This window comes from Phyllobates terribilis, unplaced genomic scaffold, assembly GCF_046119375.1.
Source record: "Phyllobates terribilis strain yellow unplaced genomic scaffold, ASM4611937v1 Scaffold_1559__1_contigs__length_258526, whole genome shotgun sequence".
Lineage (NCBI taxonomy): Eukaryota > Metazoa > Chordata > Amphibia > Anura > Dendrobatidae > Phyllobates > Phyllobates terribilis.
Genome location: NW_027364319.1, coordinates 1 through 14,375, shown reverse-complemented (window position 1 = coordinate 14,375; position 14,375 = coordinate 1). Strand labels below are relative to the sequence as shown.

Here is a 14,375-nt window from a genome sequence, read left to right as displayed (position 1 = left end):
TCTGCATAACTCCACCTCTTTAAACACAGCACCTTCACCCCCTGCTGTTCCCACCCGCCTCAACACCGTTGGAAGGGAGGAGAACCAATTAAGGCGGGGGGTGGGGTGGAACGAGCAGCTGTCTACCCTTAGCAGGAGGGCTCCTGATTACATACCTCTCCTGCTGCTGCTGCTGCTGGCTGTCCAGCAGCAGACTGAAGGTGGCTGCTGCTGTGCACAGGTATATAAAGGCTCAGAGCCTATTATGACACGCGCAGCCAGCGTTCCATTGCCACATTCCATCTACTGCAGGCAGGATACCTGGCTGGCTGAATGTCGCTGAGAAGCTCACAGAGACCGCCATAAGCAACAGTTTAACAGAATGCCACAGACTAATCAACCAAACTTTTTGGGTTGGGTTCTCTTTTATAGTCTGCAGGCATTAAATGAAAGAAGTCAGTGTTCCAGCAGAAGGAGACAACGTTTCAGAAAAGGCATTGTAGCAAACCAAAAAAGAAATTTTAAGCGCAGCAGAGTAACCAGCGCACATACCTGTTAGCTCAGGTGAGTTTAAAAGGCTGCTGTTGATAACAAGGGCATTTGCTAAATAGATGGTGTGTGTGCAACAATATACTGAAAGGTCAATTATATTGTGCAGCTTATCTCACCACCTGTAGTTATTTAGGTGAAAGCTCCAAAATGCTTGCCTAATATGTCTGTTTATCCAAAAGGAAGTAAAAAGGGAGAGCTAGAAAGATAGCATTGCATCACATTACATGGCAATGCAATGCACAGTTGCTGAAGTTGAACCAAAATGAGCTTGTAATCTGGCTTCTGCAACTTTGAACATGAAAAATCCAATGAGGAGAAGAAAAGCAAAGCCAAAGAGTCCATCCCAAAATCCGACAAACAAGCAAAATGAACAAAAAACATTGAATTCAATTCTTTCTGATTTTAGAAACTGCATTAAAGAAGGGGTGCACCGGTCCTGGAGATACTGCAATACCAGGTCAATGCGTGGAGTGGACAGAGCAAGCTCTTTTTCCATCTCCCTGTTCTAAAAATCCATTTAATATATGGTCCCCAGATAGGGGACGTATCAGATATTAAACTGATAAGAACAGATACTACACTTGATCTTAGCCAAAAGGCCGAGAAGCGATAACCAGAATTGGTTTCAAACTACGGAGCCACCCAAGGATCCTGAAAAGTCCATTTGTGGAGATGAGCTCCTGGACTCCCGTTAAGAAGACATGTTGTCAACCTCTAGATCCCTTACATGCCTGCACTTTTCGGCTTGCTGCTGCTGCGATCCACGCGTTTTAGATCTGCATAACTCCACCTCTTTAAACACAGCACCTTCACCCCCTGCTGTTCCCACCCGCCTCAACACCGTTGGAAGGGAGGAGAACCAATTAAGGCGGGGGGTGGGGTGGAACGAGCAGCTGTCTACCCTTAGCAGGAGGGCTCCTGATTACATACCTCTCCTGCTGCTGCTGCTGCTGGCTGTCCAGCAGCAGACTGAAGGTGGCTGCTGCTGTGCACAGGTATATAAAGGCTCAGAGCCTATTATGACACGCGCAGCCAGCGTTCCATTGCCACATTCCATCTACTGCAGGCAGGATACCTGGCTGGCTGAATGTCGCTGAGAAGCTCACAGAGACCGCCATAAGCAACAGTTTAACAGAATGCCACAGACTAATCAACCAAACTTTTTGGGTTGGGTTCTCTTTTATAGTCTGCAGGCATTAAATGAAAGAAGTCAGTGTTCCAGTAGAAGGAGACAACGTTTCAGAAAAGGCATTGTAGCAAACCAAAAAAGAAATTTTAAGCGCAGCAGAGTAACCAGCGCACATACCTGTTAGCTCAGGTGAGTTTAAAAGGCTGCTGTCGATAACAAGGGCATTTGCTAAATAGATGGTGTGTGTGCAACAATATACTGAAAGGTCAATTATATTGTGCAGCTTATCTCACCACCTGTAGTTATTTAGGTGAAAGCTCCAAAATGCTTGCCTAATATGTCTGTTTATCCAAAAGGAAGTAAAAAGGGAGAGCTAGAAAGATAGCATTGCATCACATTACATGGCAATGCAATGCACAGTTGCTGAAGTTGAACCAAAATGAGCTTGTAATCTGGCTTCTGCAACTTTGAACATGAAAAATCCAATGAGGAGAAGAAAAGCAAAGCCAAAGAGTCCATCCCAAAATCCGACAAACAAGCAAAATGAACAAAAAACATTGAATTCAATTCTTTCTGATTTTAGAAACTGCATTAAAGAAGGGGTGCACCGGTCCTGGAGATACTGCAATACCAGGTCAATGCGTGGAGTGGACAGAGCAAGCTCTTTTTCCATCTCCCTGTTCTAAAAATCCATTTAATATATGGTCCCCAGATAGGGGACGTATCAGATATTAAACTGATAAGAACAGATACTACACTTGATCTTAGCCAAAAGGCCGAGAAGCGATAACCAGAATTGGTTTCAAACTAGGGAGCCACCCAAGGATCCTGAAAAGTCCATTTGTGGAGATGAGCTCCTGGACTCCCGTTAAGAAGACATGTTGTCAACCTCTAGATCCCTTACATGCCTGCACTTTTCGGCTTGCTGCTGCTGCGATCCACGCGTTTTAGATCTGCATAACTCCACCTCTTTAAACACAGCACCTTCACCCCCTGCTGTTCCCACCCGCCTCAACACCGTTGGAAGGGAGGAGAACCAATTAAGGCGGGGGGTGGGGTGGAACGAGCAGCTGTCTACCCTTAGCAGGAGGGCTCCTGATTACATACCTCTCCTGCTGCTGCTGCTGCTGGCTGTCCAGCAGCAGACTGAAGGTGGCTGCTGCTGTGCACAGGTATATAAAGGCTCAGAGCCTATTATGACACGCGCAGCCAGCGTTCCATTGCCACATTCCATCTACTGCAGGCAGGATACCTGGCTGGCTGAATGTCGCTGAGAAGCTCACAGAGACCGCCATAAGCAACAGTTTAACAGAATGCCACAGACTAATCAACCAAACTTTTTGGGTTGGGTTCTCTTTTATAGTCTGCAGGCATTAAATGAAAGAAGTCAGTGTTCCAGCAGAAGGAGACAACGTTTCAGAAAAGGCATTGTAGCAAACCAAAAAAGAAATTTTAAGCGCAGCAGAGTAACCAGCGCACATACCTGTTAGCTCAGGTGAGTTTAAAAGGCTGCTGTTGATAACAAGGGCATTTGCTAAATAGATGGTGTGTGTGCAACAATATACTGAAAGGTCAATTATATTGTGCAGCTTATCTCACCACCTGTAGTTATTTAGGTGAAAGCTCCAAAATGCTTGCCTAATATGTCTGTTTATCCAAAAGGAAGTAAAAAGGGAGAGCTAGAAAGATAGCATTGCATCACATTACATGGCAATGCAATGCACAGTTGCTGAAGTTGAACCAAAATGAGCTTGTAATCTGGCTTCTGCAACTTTGAACATGAAAAATCCAATGAGGAGAAGAAAAGCAAAGCCAAAGAGTCCATCCCAAAATCCGACAAACAAGCAAAATGAACAAAAAACATTGAATTCAATTCTTTCTGATTTTAGAAACTGCATTAAAGAAGGGGTGCACCGGTCCTGGAGATACTGCAATACCAGGTCAATGCGTGGAGTGGACAGAGCAAGCTCTTTTTCCATCTCCCTGTTCTAAAAATCCATTTAATATATGGTCCCCAGATAGGGGACGTATCAGATATTAAACTGATAAGAACAGATACTACACTTGATCTTAGCCAAAAGGCCGAGAAGCGATAACCAGAATTGGTTTCAAACTACGGAGCCACCCAAGGATCCTGAAAAGTCCATTTGTGGAGATGAGCTCCTGGACTCCCGTTAAGAAGACATGTTGTCAACCTCTAGATCCCTTACATGCCTGCACTTTTCGGCTTGCTGCTGCTGCGATCCACGCGTTTTAGATCTGCATAACTCCACCTCTTTAAACACAGCACCTTCACCCCCTGCTGTTCCCACCCGCCTCAACACCGTTGGAAGGGAGGAGAACCAATTAAGGCGGGGGGTGGGGTGGAACGAGCAGCTGTCTACCCTTAGCAGGAGGGCTCCTGATTACATACCTCTCCTGCTGCTGCTGCTGCTGGCTGTCCAGCAGCAGACTGAAGGTGGCTGCTGCTGTGCACAGGTATATAAAGGCTCAGAGCCTATTATGACACGCGCAGCCAGCGTTCCATTGCCACATTCCATCTACTGCAGGCAGGATACCTGGCTGGCTGAATGTCGCTGAGAAGCTCACAGAGACCGCCATAAGCAACAGTTTAACAGAATGCCACAGACTAATCAACCAAACTTTTTGGGTTGGGTTCTCTTTTATAGTCTGCAGGCATTAAATGAAAGAAGTCAGTGTTCCAGTAGAAGGAGACAACGTTTCAGAAAAGGCATTGTAGCAAACCAAAAAAGAAATTTTAAGCGCAGCAGAGTAACCAGCGCACATACCTGTTAGCTCAGGTGAGTTTAAAAGGCTGCTGTCGATAACAAGGGCATTTGCTAAATAGATGGTGTGTGTGCAACAATATACTGAAAGGTCAATTATATTGTGCAGCTTATCTCACCACCTGTAGTTATTTAGGTGAAAGCTCCAAAATGCTTGCCTAATATGTCTGTTTATCCAAAAGGAAGTAAAAAGGGAGAGCTAGAAAGATAGCATTGCATCACATTACATGGCAATGCAATGCACAGTTGCTGAAGTTGAACCAAAATGAGCTTGTAATCTGGCTTCTGCAACTTTGAACATGAAAAATCCAATGAGGAGAAGAAAAGCAAAGCCAAAGAGTCCATCCCAAAATCCGACAAACAAGCAAAATGAACAAAAAACATTGAATTCAATTCTTTCTGATTTTAGAAACTGCATTAAAGAAGGGGTGCACCGGTCCTGGAGATACTGCAATACCAGGTCAATGCGTGGAGTGGACAGAGCAAGCTCTTTTTCCATCTCCCTGTTCTAAAAATCCATTTAATATATGGTCCCCAGATAGGGGACGTATCAGATATTAAACTGATAAGAACAGATACTAAACTTGATCTTAGCCAAAAGGCCGAGAAGCGATAACCAGAATTGGTTTCAAACTAGGGAGCCACCCAAGGATCCTGAAAAGTCCATTTGTGGAGATGAGCTCCTGGACTCCCGTTAAGAAGACATGTTGTCAACCTCTAGATCCCTTACATGCCTGCACTTTTCGGCTTGCTGCTGCTGCGATCCACGCGTTTTAGATCTGCATAACTCCACCTCTTTAAACACAGCACCTTCACCCCCTGCTGTTCCCACCCGCCTCAACACCGTTGGAAGGGAGGAGAACCAATTAAGGCGGGGGGTGGGGTGGAACGAGCAGCTGTCTACCCTTAGCAGGAGGGCTCCTGATTACATACCTCTCCTGCTGCTGCTGCTGCTGGCTGTCCAGCAGCAGACTGAAGGTGGCTGCTGCTGTGCACAGGTATATAAAGGCTCAGAGCCTATTATGACACGCGCAGCCAGCGTTCCATTGCCACATTCCATCTACTGCAGGCAGGATACCTGGCTGGCTGAATGTCGCTGAGAAGCTCACAGAGACCGCCATAAGCAACAGTTTAACAGAATGCCACAGACTAATCAACCAAACTTTTTGGGTTGGGTTCTCTTTTATAGTCTGCAGGCATTAAATGAAAGAAGTCAGTGTTCCAGCAGAAGGAGACAACGTTTCAGAAAAGGCATTGTAGCAAACCAAAAAAGAAATTTTAAGCGCAGCAGAGTAACCAGCGCACATACCTGTTAGCTCAGGTGAGTTTAAAAGGCTGCTGTTGATAACAAGGGCATTTGCTAAATAGATGGTGTGTGTGCAACAATATACTGAAAGGTCAATTATATTGTGCAGCTTATCTCACCACCTGTAGTTATTTAGGTGAAAGCTCCAAAATGCTTGCCTAATATGTCTGTTTATCCAAAAGGAAGTAAAAAGGGAGAGCTAGAAAGATAGCATTGCATCACATTACATGGCAATGCAATGCACAGTTGCTGAAGTTGAACCAAAATGAGCTTGTAATCTGGCTTCTGCAACTTTGAACATGAAAAATCCAATGAGGAGAAGAAAAGCAAAGCCAAAGAGTCCATCCCAAAATCCGACAAACAAGCAAAATGAACAAAAAACATTGAATTCAATTCTTTCTGATTTTAGAAACTGCATTAAAGAAGGGGTGCACCGGTCCTGGAGATACTGCAATACCAGGTCAATGCGTGGAGTGGACAGAGCAAGCTCTTTTTCCATCTCCCTGTTCTAAAAATCCATTTAATATATGGTCCCCAGATAGGGGACGTATCAGATATTAAACTGATAAGAACAGATACTACACTTGATCTTAGCCAAAAGGCCGAGAAGCGATAACCAGAATTGGTTTCAAACTACGGAGCCACCCAAGGATCCTGAAAAGTCCATTTGTGGAGATGAGCTCCTGGACTCCCGTTAAGAAGACATGTTGTCAACCTCTAGATCCCTTACATGCCTGCACTTTTCGGCTTGCTGCTGCTGCAATCCACGCGTTTTAGATCTGCATAACTCCACCTCTTTAAACACAGCACCTTCACCCCCTGCTGTTCCCACCCGCCTCAACACCGTTGGAAGGGAGGAGAACCAATTAAGGCGGGGGGTGGGGTGGAACGAGCAGCTGTCTACCCTTAGCAGGAGGGCTCCTGAATACATACCTCTCCTGCTGCTGCTGCTGCTGGCTGTCCAGCAGCAGACTGAAGGTGGCTGCTGCTGTGCACAGGTATATAAAGGCTCAGAGCCTATTATGACACGCGCAGCCAGCGTTCCATTGCCACATTCCATCTACTGCAGGCAGGATACCTGGCTGGCTGAATGTCGCTGAGAAGCTCACAGAGACCGCCATAAGCAACAGTTTAACAGAATGCCACAGACTAATCAACCAAACTTTTTGGGTTGGGTTCTCTTTTATAGTCTGCAGGCATTAAATGAAAGAAGTCAGTGTTCCAGCAGAAGGAGACAACGTTTCAGAAAAGGCATTGTAGCAAACCAAAAAAGAAATTTTAAGCGCAGCAGAGTAACCAGCGCACATACCTGTTAGCTCAGGTGAGTTTAAAAGGCTGCTGTTGATAACAAGGGCATTTGCTAAATAGATGGTGTGTGTGCAACAATATACTGAAAGGTCAATTATATTGTGCAGCTTATCTCACCACCTGTAGTTATTTAGGTGAAAGCTCCAAAATGCTTGCCTAATATGTCTGTTTATCCAAAAGGAAGTAAAAAGGGAGAGCTAGAAAGATAGCATTGCATCACATTACATGGCAATGCAATGCACAGTTGCTGAAGTTGAACCAAAATGAGCTTGTAATCTGGCTTCTGCAACTTTGAACATGAAAAATCCAATGAGGAGAAGAAAAGCAAAGCCAAAGAGTCCATCCCAAAATCCGACAAACAAGCAAAATGAACAAAAAACATTGAATTCAATTCTTTCTGATTTTAGAAACTGCATTAAAGAAGGGGTGCACCGGTCCTGGAGATACTGCAATACCAGGTCAATGCGTGGAGTGGACAGAGCAAGCTCTTTTTCCATCTCCCTGTTCTAAAAATCCATTTAATATATGGTCCCCAGATAGGGGACGTATCAGATATTAAACTGATAAGAACAGATACTACACTTGATCTTAGCCAAAAGGCCGAGAAGCGATAACCAGAATTGGTTTCAAACTAGGGAGCCACCCAAGGATCCTGAAAAGTCCATTTGTGGAGATGAGCTCCTGGACTCCCGTTAAGAAGACATGTTGTCAACCTCTAGATCCCTTACATGCCTGCACTTTTCGGCTTGCTGCTGCTGCAATCCACGCGTTTTAGATCTGCATAACTCCACCTCTTTAAACACAGCACCTTCACCCCCTGCTGTTCCCACCCGCCTCAACACCGTTGGAAGGGAGGAGAACCAATTAAGGCGGGGGGTGGGGTGGAACGAGCAGCTGTCTACCCTTAGCAGGAGGGCTCCTGATTACATACCTCTCCTGCTGCTGCTGCTGCTGGCTGTCCAGCAGCAGACTGAAGGTGGCTGCTGCTGTGCACAGGTATATAAAGGCTCAGAGCCTATTATGACACGCGCAGCCAGCGTTCCATTGCCACATTCCATCTACTGCAGGCAGGATACCTGGCTGGCTGAATGTCGCTGAGAAGCTCACAGAGACCGCCATAAGCAACTGTTTAACAGAATGCCACAGACTAATCAACCAAACTTTTTGGGTTGGGTTCTCTTTTATAGTCTGCAGGCATTAAATGAAAGAAGTCAGTGTTCCAGCAGAAGGAGACAACGTTTCAGAAAAGGCATTGTAGCAAACCAAAAAAGAAATTTTAAGCGCAGCAGAGTAACCAGCGCACATACCTGTTAGCTCAGGTGAGTTTAAAAGGCTGCTGTTGATAACAAGGGCATTTGCTAAATAGATGGTGTGTGTGCAACAATATACTGAAAGGTCAATTATATTGTGCAGCTTATCTCACCACCTGTAGTTATTTAGGTGAAAGCTCCAAAATGCTTGCCTAATATGTCTGTTTATCCAAAAGGAAGTAAAAAGGGAGAGCTAGAAAGATAGCATTGCATCACATTACATGGCAATGCAATGCACAGTTGCTGAAGTTGAACCAAAATGAGCTTGTAATCTGGCTTCTGCAACTTTGAACATGAAAAATCCAATGAGGAGAAGAAAAGCAAAGCCAAAGAGTCCATCCCAAAATCCGACAAACAAGCAAAATGAACAAAAAACATTGAATTCAATTCTTTCTGATTTTAGAAACTGCATTAAAGAAGGGGTGCACCGGTCCTGGAGATACTGCAATACCAGGTCAATGCGTGGAGTGGACAGAGCAAGCTCTTTTTCCATCTCCCTGTTCTAAAAATCCATTTAATATATGGTCCCCAGATAGGGGACGTATCAGATATTAAACTGATAAGAACAGATACTACACTTGATCTTAGCCAAAAGGCCGAGAAGCGATAACCAGAATTGGTTTCAAACTAGGGAGCCACCCAAGGATCCTGAAAAGTCCATTTGTGGAGATGAGCTCCTGGACTCCCGTTAAGAAGACATGTTGTCAACCTCTAGATCCCTTACATGCCTGCACTTTTCGGCTTGCTGCTGCTGCAATCCACGCGTTTTAGATCTGCATAACTCCACCTCTTTAAACACAGCACCTTCACCCCCTGCTGTTCCCACCCGCCTCAACACCGTTGGAAGGGAGGAGAACCAATTAAGGCGGGGGGTGGGGTGGAACGAGCAGCTGTCTACCCTTAGCAGGAGGGCTCCTGATTACATACCTCTCCTGCTGCTGCTGCTGCTGGCTGTCCAGCAACAGACTGAAGGTGGCTGCTGCTGTGCACAGGTATATAAAGGCTCAGAGCCTATTATGACACGCGCAGCCAGCGTTCCATTGCCACATTCCATCTACTGCAGGCAGGATACCTGGCTGGCTGAATGTCGCTGAGAAGCTCACAGAGACCGCCATAAGCAACAGTTTAACAGAATGCCACAGACTAATCAACCAAACTTTTTGGGTTGGGTTCTCTTTTATAGTCTGCAGGCATTAAATGAAAGAAGTCAGTGTTCCAGCAGAAGGAGACAACGTTTCAGAAAAGGCATTGTAGCAAACCAAAAAAGAAATTTTAAGCGCAGCAGAGTAACCAGCGCACATACCTGTTAGCTCAGGTGAGTTTAAAAGGCTGCTGTTGATAACAAGGGCATTTGCTAAATAGATGGTGTGTGTGCAACAATATACTGAAAGGTCAATTATATTGTGCAGCTTATCTCACCACCTGTAGTTATTTAGGTGAAAGCTCCAAAATGCTTGCCTAATATGTCTGTTTATCCAAAAGGAAGTAAAAAGGGAGAGCTAGAAAGATAGCATTGCATCACATTACATGGCAATGCAATGCACAGTTGCTGAAGTTGAACCAAAATGAGCTTGTAATCTGGCTTCTGCAACTTTGAACATGAAAAATCCAATGAGGAGAAGAAAAGCAAAGCCAAAGAGTCCATCCCAAAATCCGACAAACAAGCAAAATGAACAAAAAACATTGAATTCAATTCTTTCTGATTTTAGAAACTGCATTAAAGAAGGGGTGCACCGGTCCTGGAGATACTGCAATACCAGGTCAATGCGTGGAGTGGACAGAGCAAGCTCTTTTTCCATCTCCCTGTTCTAAAAATCCATTTAATATATGGTCCCCAGATAGGGGAAGTATCAGATATTAAACTGATAAGAACAGATACTACACTTGATCTTAGCCAAAAGGCCGAGAAGCGATAACCAGAATTGGTTTCAAACTAGGGAGCCACCCAAGGATCCTGAAAAGTCCATTTGTGGAGATGAGCTCCTGGACTCCCGTTAAGAAGACATGTTGTCAACCTCTAGATCCCTTACATGCCTGCACTTTTCGGCTTGCTGCTGCTGCAATCCACGCGTTTTAGATCTGCATAACTCCACCTCTTTAAACACAGCACCTTCACCCCCTGCTGTTCCCACCCGCCTCAACACCGTTGGAAGGGAGGAGAACCAATTAAGGCGGGGGGTGGGGTGGAACGAGCAGCTGTCTACCCTTAGCAGGAGGGCTCCTGATTACATACCTCTCCTGCTGCTGCTGCTGCTGGCTGTCCAGCAGCAGACTGAAGGTGGCTGCTGCTGTGCACAGGTATATAAAGGCTCAGAGCCTATTATGACACGCGCAGCCAGCGTTCCATTGCCACATTCCATCTACTGCAGGCAGGATACCTGGCTGGCTGAATGTCGCTGAGAAGCTCACAGAGACCGCCATAAGCAACAGTTTAACAGAATGCCACAGACTAATCAACCAAACTTTTTGGGTTGGGTTCTCTTTTATAGTCTGCAGGCATTAAATGAAAGAAGTCAGTGTTCCAGCAGAAGGAGACAACGTTTCAGAAAAGGCATTGTAGCAAACCAAAAAAGAAATTTTAAGCGCAGCAGAGTAACCAGCGCACATACCTGTTAGCTCAGGTGAGTTTAAAAGGCTGCTGTTGATAACAAGGGCATTTGCTAAATAGATGGTGTGTGTGCAACAATATACTGAAAGGTCAATTATATTGTGCAGCTTATCTCACCACCTGTAGTTATTTAGGTGAAAGCTCCAAAATGCTTGCCTAATATGTCTGTTTATCCAAAAGGAAGTAAAAAGGGAGAGCTAGAAAGATAGCATTGCATCACATTACATGGCAATGCAATGCACAGTTGCTGAAGTTGAACCAAAATGAGCTTGTAATCTGGCTTCTGCAACTTTGAACATGAAAAATCCAATGAGGAGAAGAAAAGCAAAGCCAAAGAGTCCATCCCAAAATCCGACAAACAAGCAAAATGAACAAAAAACATTGAATTCAATTCTTTCTGATTTTAGAAACTGCATTAAAGAAGGGGTGCACCGGTCCTGGAGATACTGCAATACCAGGTCAATGCGTGGAGTGGACAGAGCAAGCTCTTTTTCCATCTCCCTGTTCTAAAAATCCATTTAATATATGGTCCCCAGATAGGGGACGTATCAGATATTAAACTGATAAGAACAGATACTACACTTGATCTTAGCCGAAAGGCCGAGAAGCGATAACCAGAATTGGTTTCAAACTACGGAGCCACCCAAGGATCCTGAAAAGTCCATTTGTGGAGATGAGCTCCTGGACTCCCGTTAAGAAGACATGTTGTCAACCTCTAGATCCCTTACATGCCTGCACTTTTCGGCTTGCTGCTGCTGCAATCCACGCGTTTTAGATCTGCATAACTCCACCTCTTTAAACACAGCACCTTCACCCCCTGCTGTTCCCACCCGCCTCAACACCGTTGGAAGGGAGGAGAACCAATTAAGGCGGGGGGTGGGGTGGAACGAGCAGCTGTCTACCCTTAGCAGGAGGGCTCCTGATTACATACCTCTCCTGCTGCTGCTGCTGCTGGCTGTCCAGCAGCAGACTGAAGGTGGCTGCTGCTGTGCACAGGTATATAAAGGCTCAGAGCCTATTATGACACGCGCAGCCAGCGTTCCATTGCCACATTCCATCTACTGCAGGCAGGATACCTGGCTGGCTGAATGTCGCTGAGAAGCTCACAGAGACCGCCATAAGCAACAGTTTAACAGAATGCCACAGACTAATCAACCAAACTTTTTGGGTTGGGTTCTCTTTTATAGTCTGCAGGCATTAAATGAAAGAAGTCAGTGTTCCAGCAGAAGGAGACAACGTTTCAGAAAAGGCATTGTAGCAAACCAAAAAAGAAATTTTAAGCGCAGCAGAGTAACCAGCGCACATACCTGTTAGCTCAGGTGAGTTTAAAAGGCTGCTGTTGATAACAAGGGCATTTGCTAAATAGATGGTGTGTGTGCAACAATATACTGAAAGGTCAATTATATTGTGCAGCTTATCTCACCACCTGTAGTTATTTAGGTGAAAGCTCCAAAATGCTTGCCTAATATGTCTGTTTATCCAAAAGGAAGTAAAAAGGGAGAGCTAGAAAGATAGCATTGCATCACATTACATGGCAATGCAATGCACAGTTGCTGAAGTTGAACCAAAATGAGCTTGTAATCTGGCTTCTGCAACTTTGAACATGAAAAATCCAATGAGGAGAAGAAAAGCAAAGCCAAAGAGTCCATCCCAAAATCCGACAAACAAGCAAAATGAACAAAAAACATTGAATTCAATTCTTTCTGATTTTAGAAACTGCATTAAAGAAGGGGTGCACCGGTCCTGGAGATACTGCAATACCAGGTCAATGCGTGGAGTGGACAGAGCAAGCTCTTTTTCCATCTCCCTGTTCTAAAAATCCATTTAATATATGGTCCCCAGATAGGGGACGTATCAGATATTAAACTGATAAGAACAGATACTACACTTGATCTTAGCCAAAAGGCCGAGAAGCGATAACCAGAATTGGTTTCAAACTACGGAGCCACCCAAGGATCCTGAAAAGTCCATTTGTGGAGATGAGCTCCTGGACTCCCGTTAAGAAGACATGTTGTCAACCTCTAGATCCCTTACATGCCTGCACTTTTCGGCTTGCTGCTGCTGCAATCCACGCGTTTTAGATCTGCATAACTCCACCTCTTTAAACACAGCACCTTCACCCCCTGCTGTTCCCACCCGCCTCAACACCGTTGGAAGGGAGGAGAACCAATTAAGGCGGGGGGTGGGGTGGAACGAGCAGCTGTCTACCCTTAGCAGGAGGGCTCCTGATTACATACCTCTCCTGCTGCTGCTGCTGCTGGCTGTCCAGCAGCAGACTGAAGGTGGCTGCTGCTGTGCACAGGTATATAAAGGCTCAGAGCCTATTATGACACGCGCAGCCAGCGTTCCATTGCCACATTCCATCTACTGCAGGCAGGATACCTGGCTGGCTGAATGTCGCTGAGAAGCTCACAGAGACCGCCATAAGCAACAGTTTAACAGAATGCCACAGACTAATCAACCAAACATTTTGGATTGGGTTCTCTTTTATAGTCTGCATGCATTAAATGAAAGAAGTCAGTGTTCCAGCAGAAGGAGACAACGTTTCAGAAAAGGCATTGTAGCAAACCAAAAAAGAAATTTTAAGCGCAGCAGAGTAACCAGCGCACATACCTGTTAGCTCAGGTGAGTTTAAAAGGCTACTGTTGATAACAAGGGCATTTGCTAAATAGATGGTGTGTGTGCAACAATATACTGAAAGGTCAATTATATTGTGCAGCTTATCTCACCACCTGTAGTTATTTAGGTGAAAGCTCCAAAATGCTTGCCTAATATGTCTGTTTATCCAAAAGGAAGTAAAAAGGGAGAGCTAGAAAGATAGCATTGCATCACATTACATGGCAATGCAATGCACAGTTGCTGAAGTTGAACCAAAATGAGCTTGTAATCTGGCTTCTGCAACTTTGAACATGAAAAATCCAATGAAGAGAAGAAAAGCAAAGCCAAAGAGTCCATCCCAAAATCTGACAAACAAGCAAAATGAACAAAAAACATTGAATTCAATTCTTTCTGATTTTAGAAACTGCATTAAAGAAGGGGTGCACCGGTCCTGGAGATACTGCAATACCAGGTCAATGCGTGGAGTGGACAGAGCAAGCTCTTTTTCCATCTCCCTGTTCTAAAAATCCATTTAATATATGGTCCCCAGATAGGGGACGTATCAGATATTAAACTGATAAGAACAGATTTTTTTTTTTTTTTTTTTTTTTTTTTCCAAACACTCAGAAATTAAGTTTTATAATCTTAAATCATATATCACTAAACTCAAGATTTTAGTTCCATCATCGTGTTTAGATATTATATTTATATTTTTTCATTTGAATTAATATATATAAAGTTAAACATAACAATTCCTTTACAGTTTCAACAGTTTCCAAACAAATCACAACTGACATTA

At 44.5% G+C, this 14,375-nt stretch overlaps 11 non-coding genes across 11 annotated transcripts; all 11 read right to left on the bottom strand.

Moving 5' to 3' along the window:
* Positions 1–951: 951 nt before the first annotated feature.
* LOC141244331 (U2 spliceosomal RNA) lies at positions 952–1,142 on the bottom strand. The gene has a single exon (XR_012308261.1). It is a non-coding gene; the product is annotated as a U2 spliceosomal RNA (small nuclear RNA).
* Positions 1,143–2,257: 1,115 nt separating this feature from the next.
* Positions 2,258–2,448, bottom strand: LOC141244320 (U2 spliceosomal RNA). Its single transcript, XR_012308250.1, has one exon. It is a non-coding gene; the product is annotated as a U2 spliceosomal RNA (small nuclear RNA).
* Positions 2,449–3,563: 1,115 nt separating this feature from the next.
* Positions 3,564–3,754, bottom strand: LOC141244309 (U2 spliceosomal RNA). The gene has a single exon (XR_012308239.1). It is a non-coding gene; the product is annotated as a U2 spliceosomal RNA (small nuclear RNA).
* Positions 3,755–4,869: 1,115 nt separating this feature from the next.
* On the bottom strand, positions 4,870–5,060 carry LOC141244398 (U2 spliceosomal RNA). Its single transcript, XR_012308324.1, has one exon. It is a non-coding gene; the product is annotated as a U2 spliceosomal RNA (small nuclear RNA).
* A 1,115-nt stretch (positions 5,061–6,175) lies between these two features.
* On the bottom strand, positions 6,176–6,366 carry LOC141244465 (U2 spliceosomal RNA). Its single transcript, XR_012308384.1, has one exon. It is a non-coding gene; the product is annotated as a U2 spliceosomal RNA (small nuclear RNA).
* A 1,115-nt stretch (positions 6,367–7,481) lies between these two features.
* Positions 7,482–7,672, bottom strand: LOC141244454 (U2 spliceosomal RNA). Its single transcript, XR_012308373.1, has one exon. It is a non-coding gene; the product is annotated as a U2 spliceosomal RNA (small nuclear RNA).
* A 1,115-nt stretch (positions 7,673–8,787) lies between these two features.
* On the bottom strand, positions 8,788–8,978 carry LOC141244442 (U2 spliceosomal RNA). Its single transcript, XR_012308362.1, has one exon. It is a non-coding gene; the product is annotated as a U2 spliceosomal RNA (small nuclear RNA).
* Positions 8,979–10,093: 1,115 nt separating this feature from the next.
* LOC141244395 (U2 spliceosomal RNA) lies at positions 10,094–10,284 on the bottom strand. Its single transcript, XR_012308321.1, has one exon. It is a non-coding gene; the product is annotated as a U2 spliceosomal RNA (small nuclear RNA).
* Positions 10,285–11,399: 1,115 nt separating this feature from the next.
* On the bottom strand, positions 11,400–11,590 carry LOC141244396 (U2 spliceosomal RNA). The gene has a single exon (XR_012308322.1). It is a non-coding gene; the product is annotated as a U2 spliceosomal RNA (small nuclear RNA).
* Positions 11,591–12,705: 1,115 nt separating this feature from the next.
* LOC141244420 (U2 spliceosomal RNA) lies at positions 12,706–12,896 on the bottom strand. The gene has a single exon (XR_012308344.1). It is a non-coding gene; the product is annotated as a U2 spliceosomal RNA (small nuclear RNA).
* Positions 12,897–14,011: 1,115 nt separating this feature from the next.
* On the bottom strand, positions 14,012–14,210 carry LOC141244428 (U2 spliceosomal RNA). Its single transcript, XR_012308350.1, has one exon. It is a non-coding gene; the product is annotated as a U2 spliceosomal RNA (small nuclear RNA).
* Between the last annotated feature and the right edge of the window lie 165 nt (positions 14,211–14,375).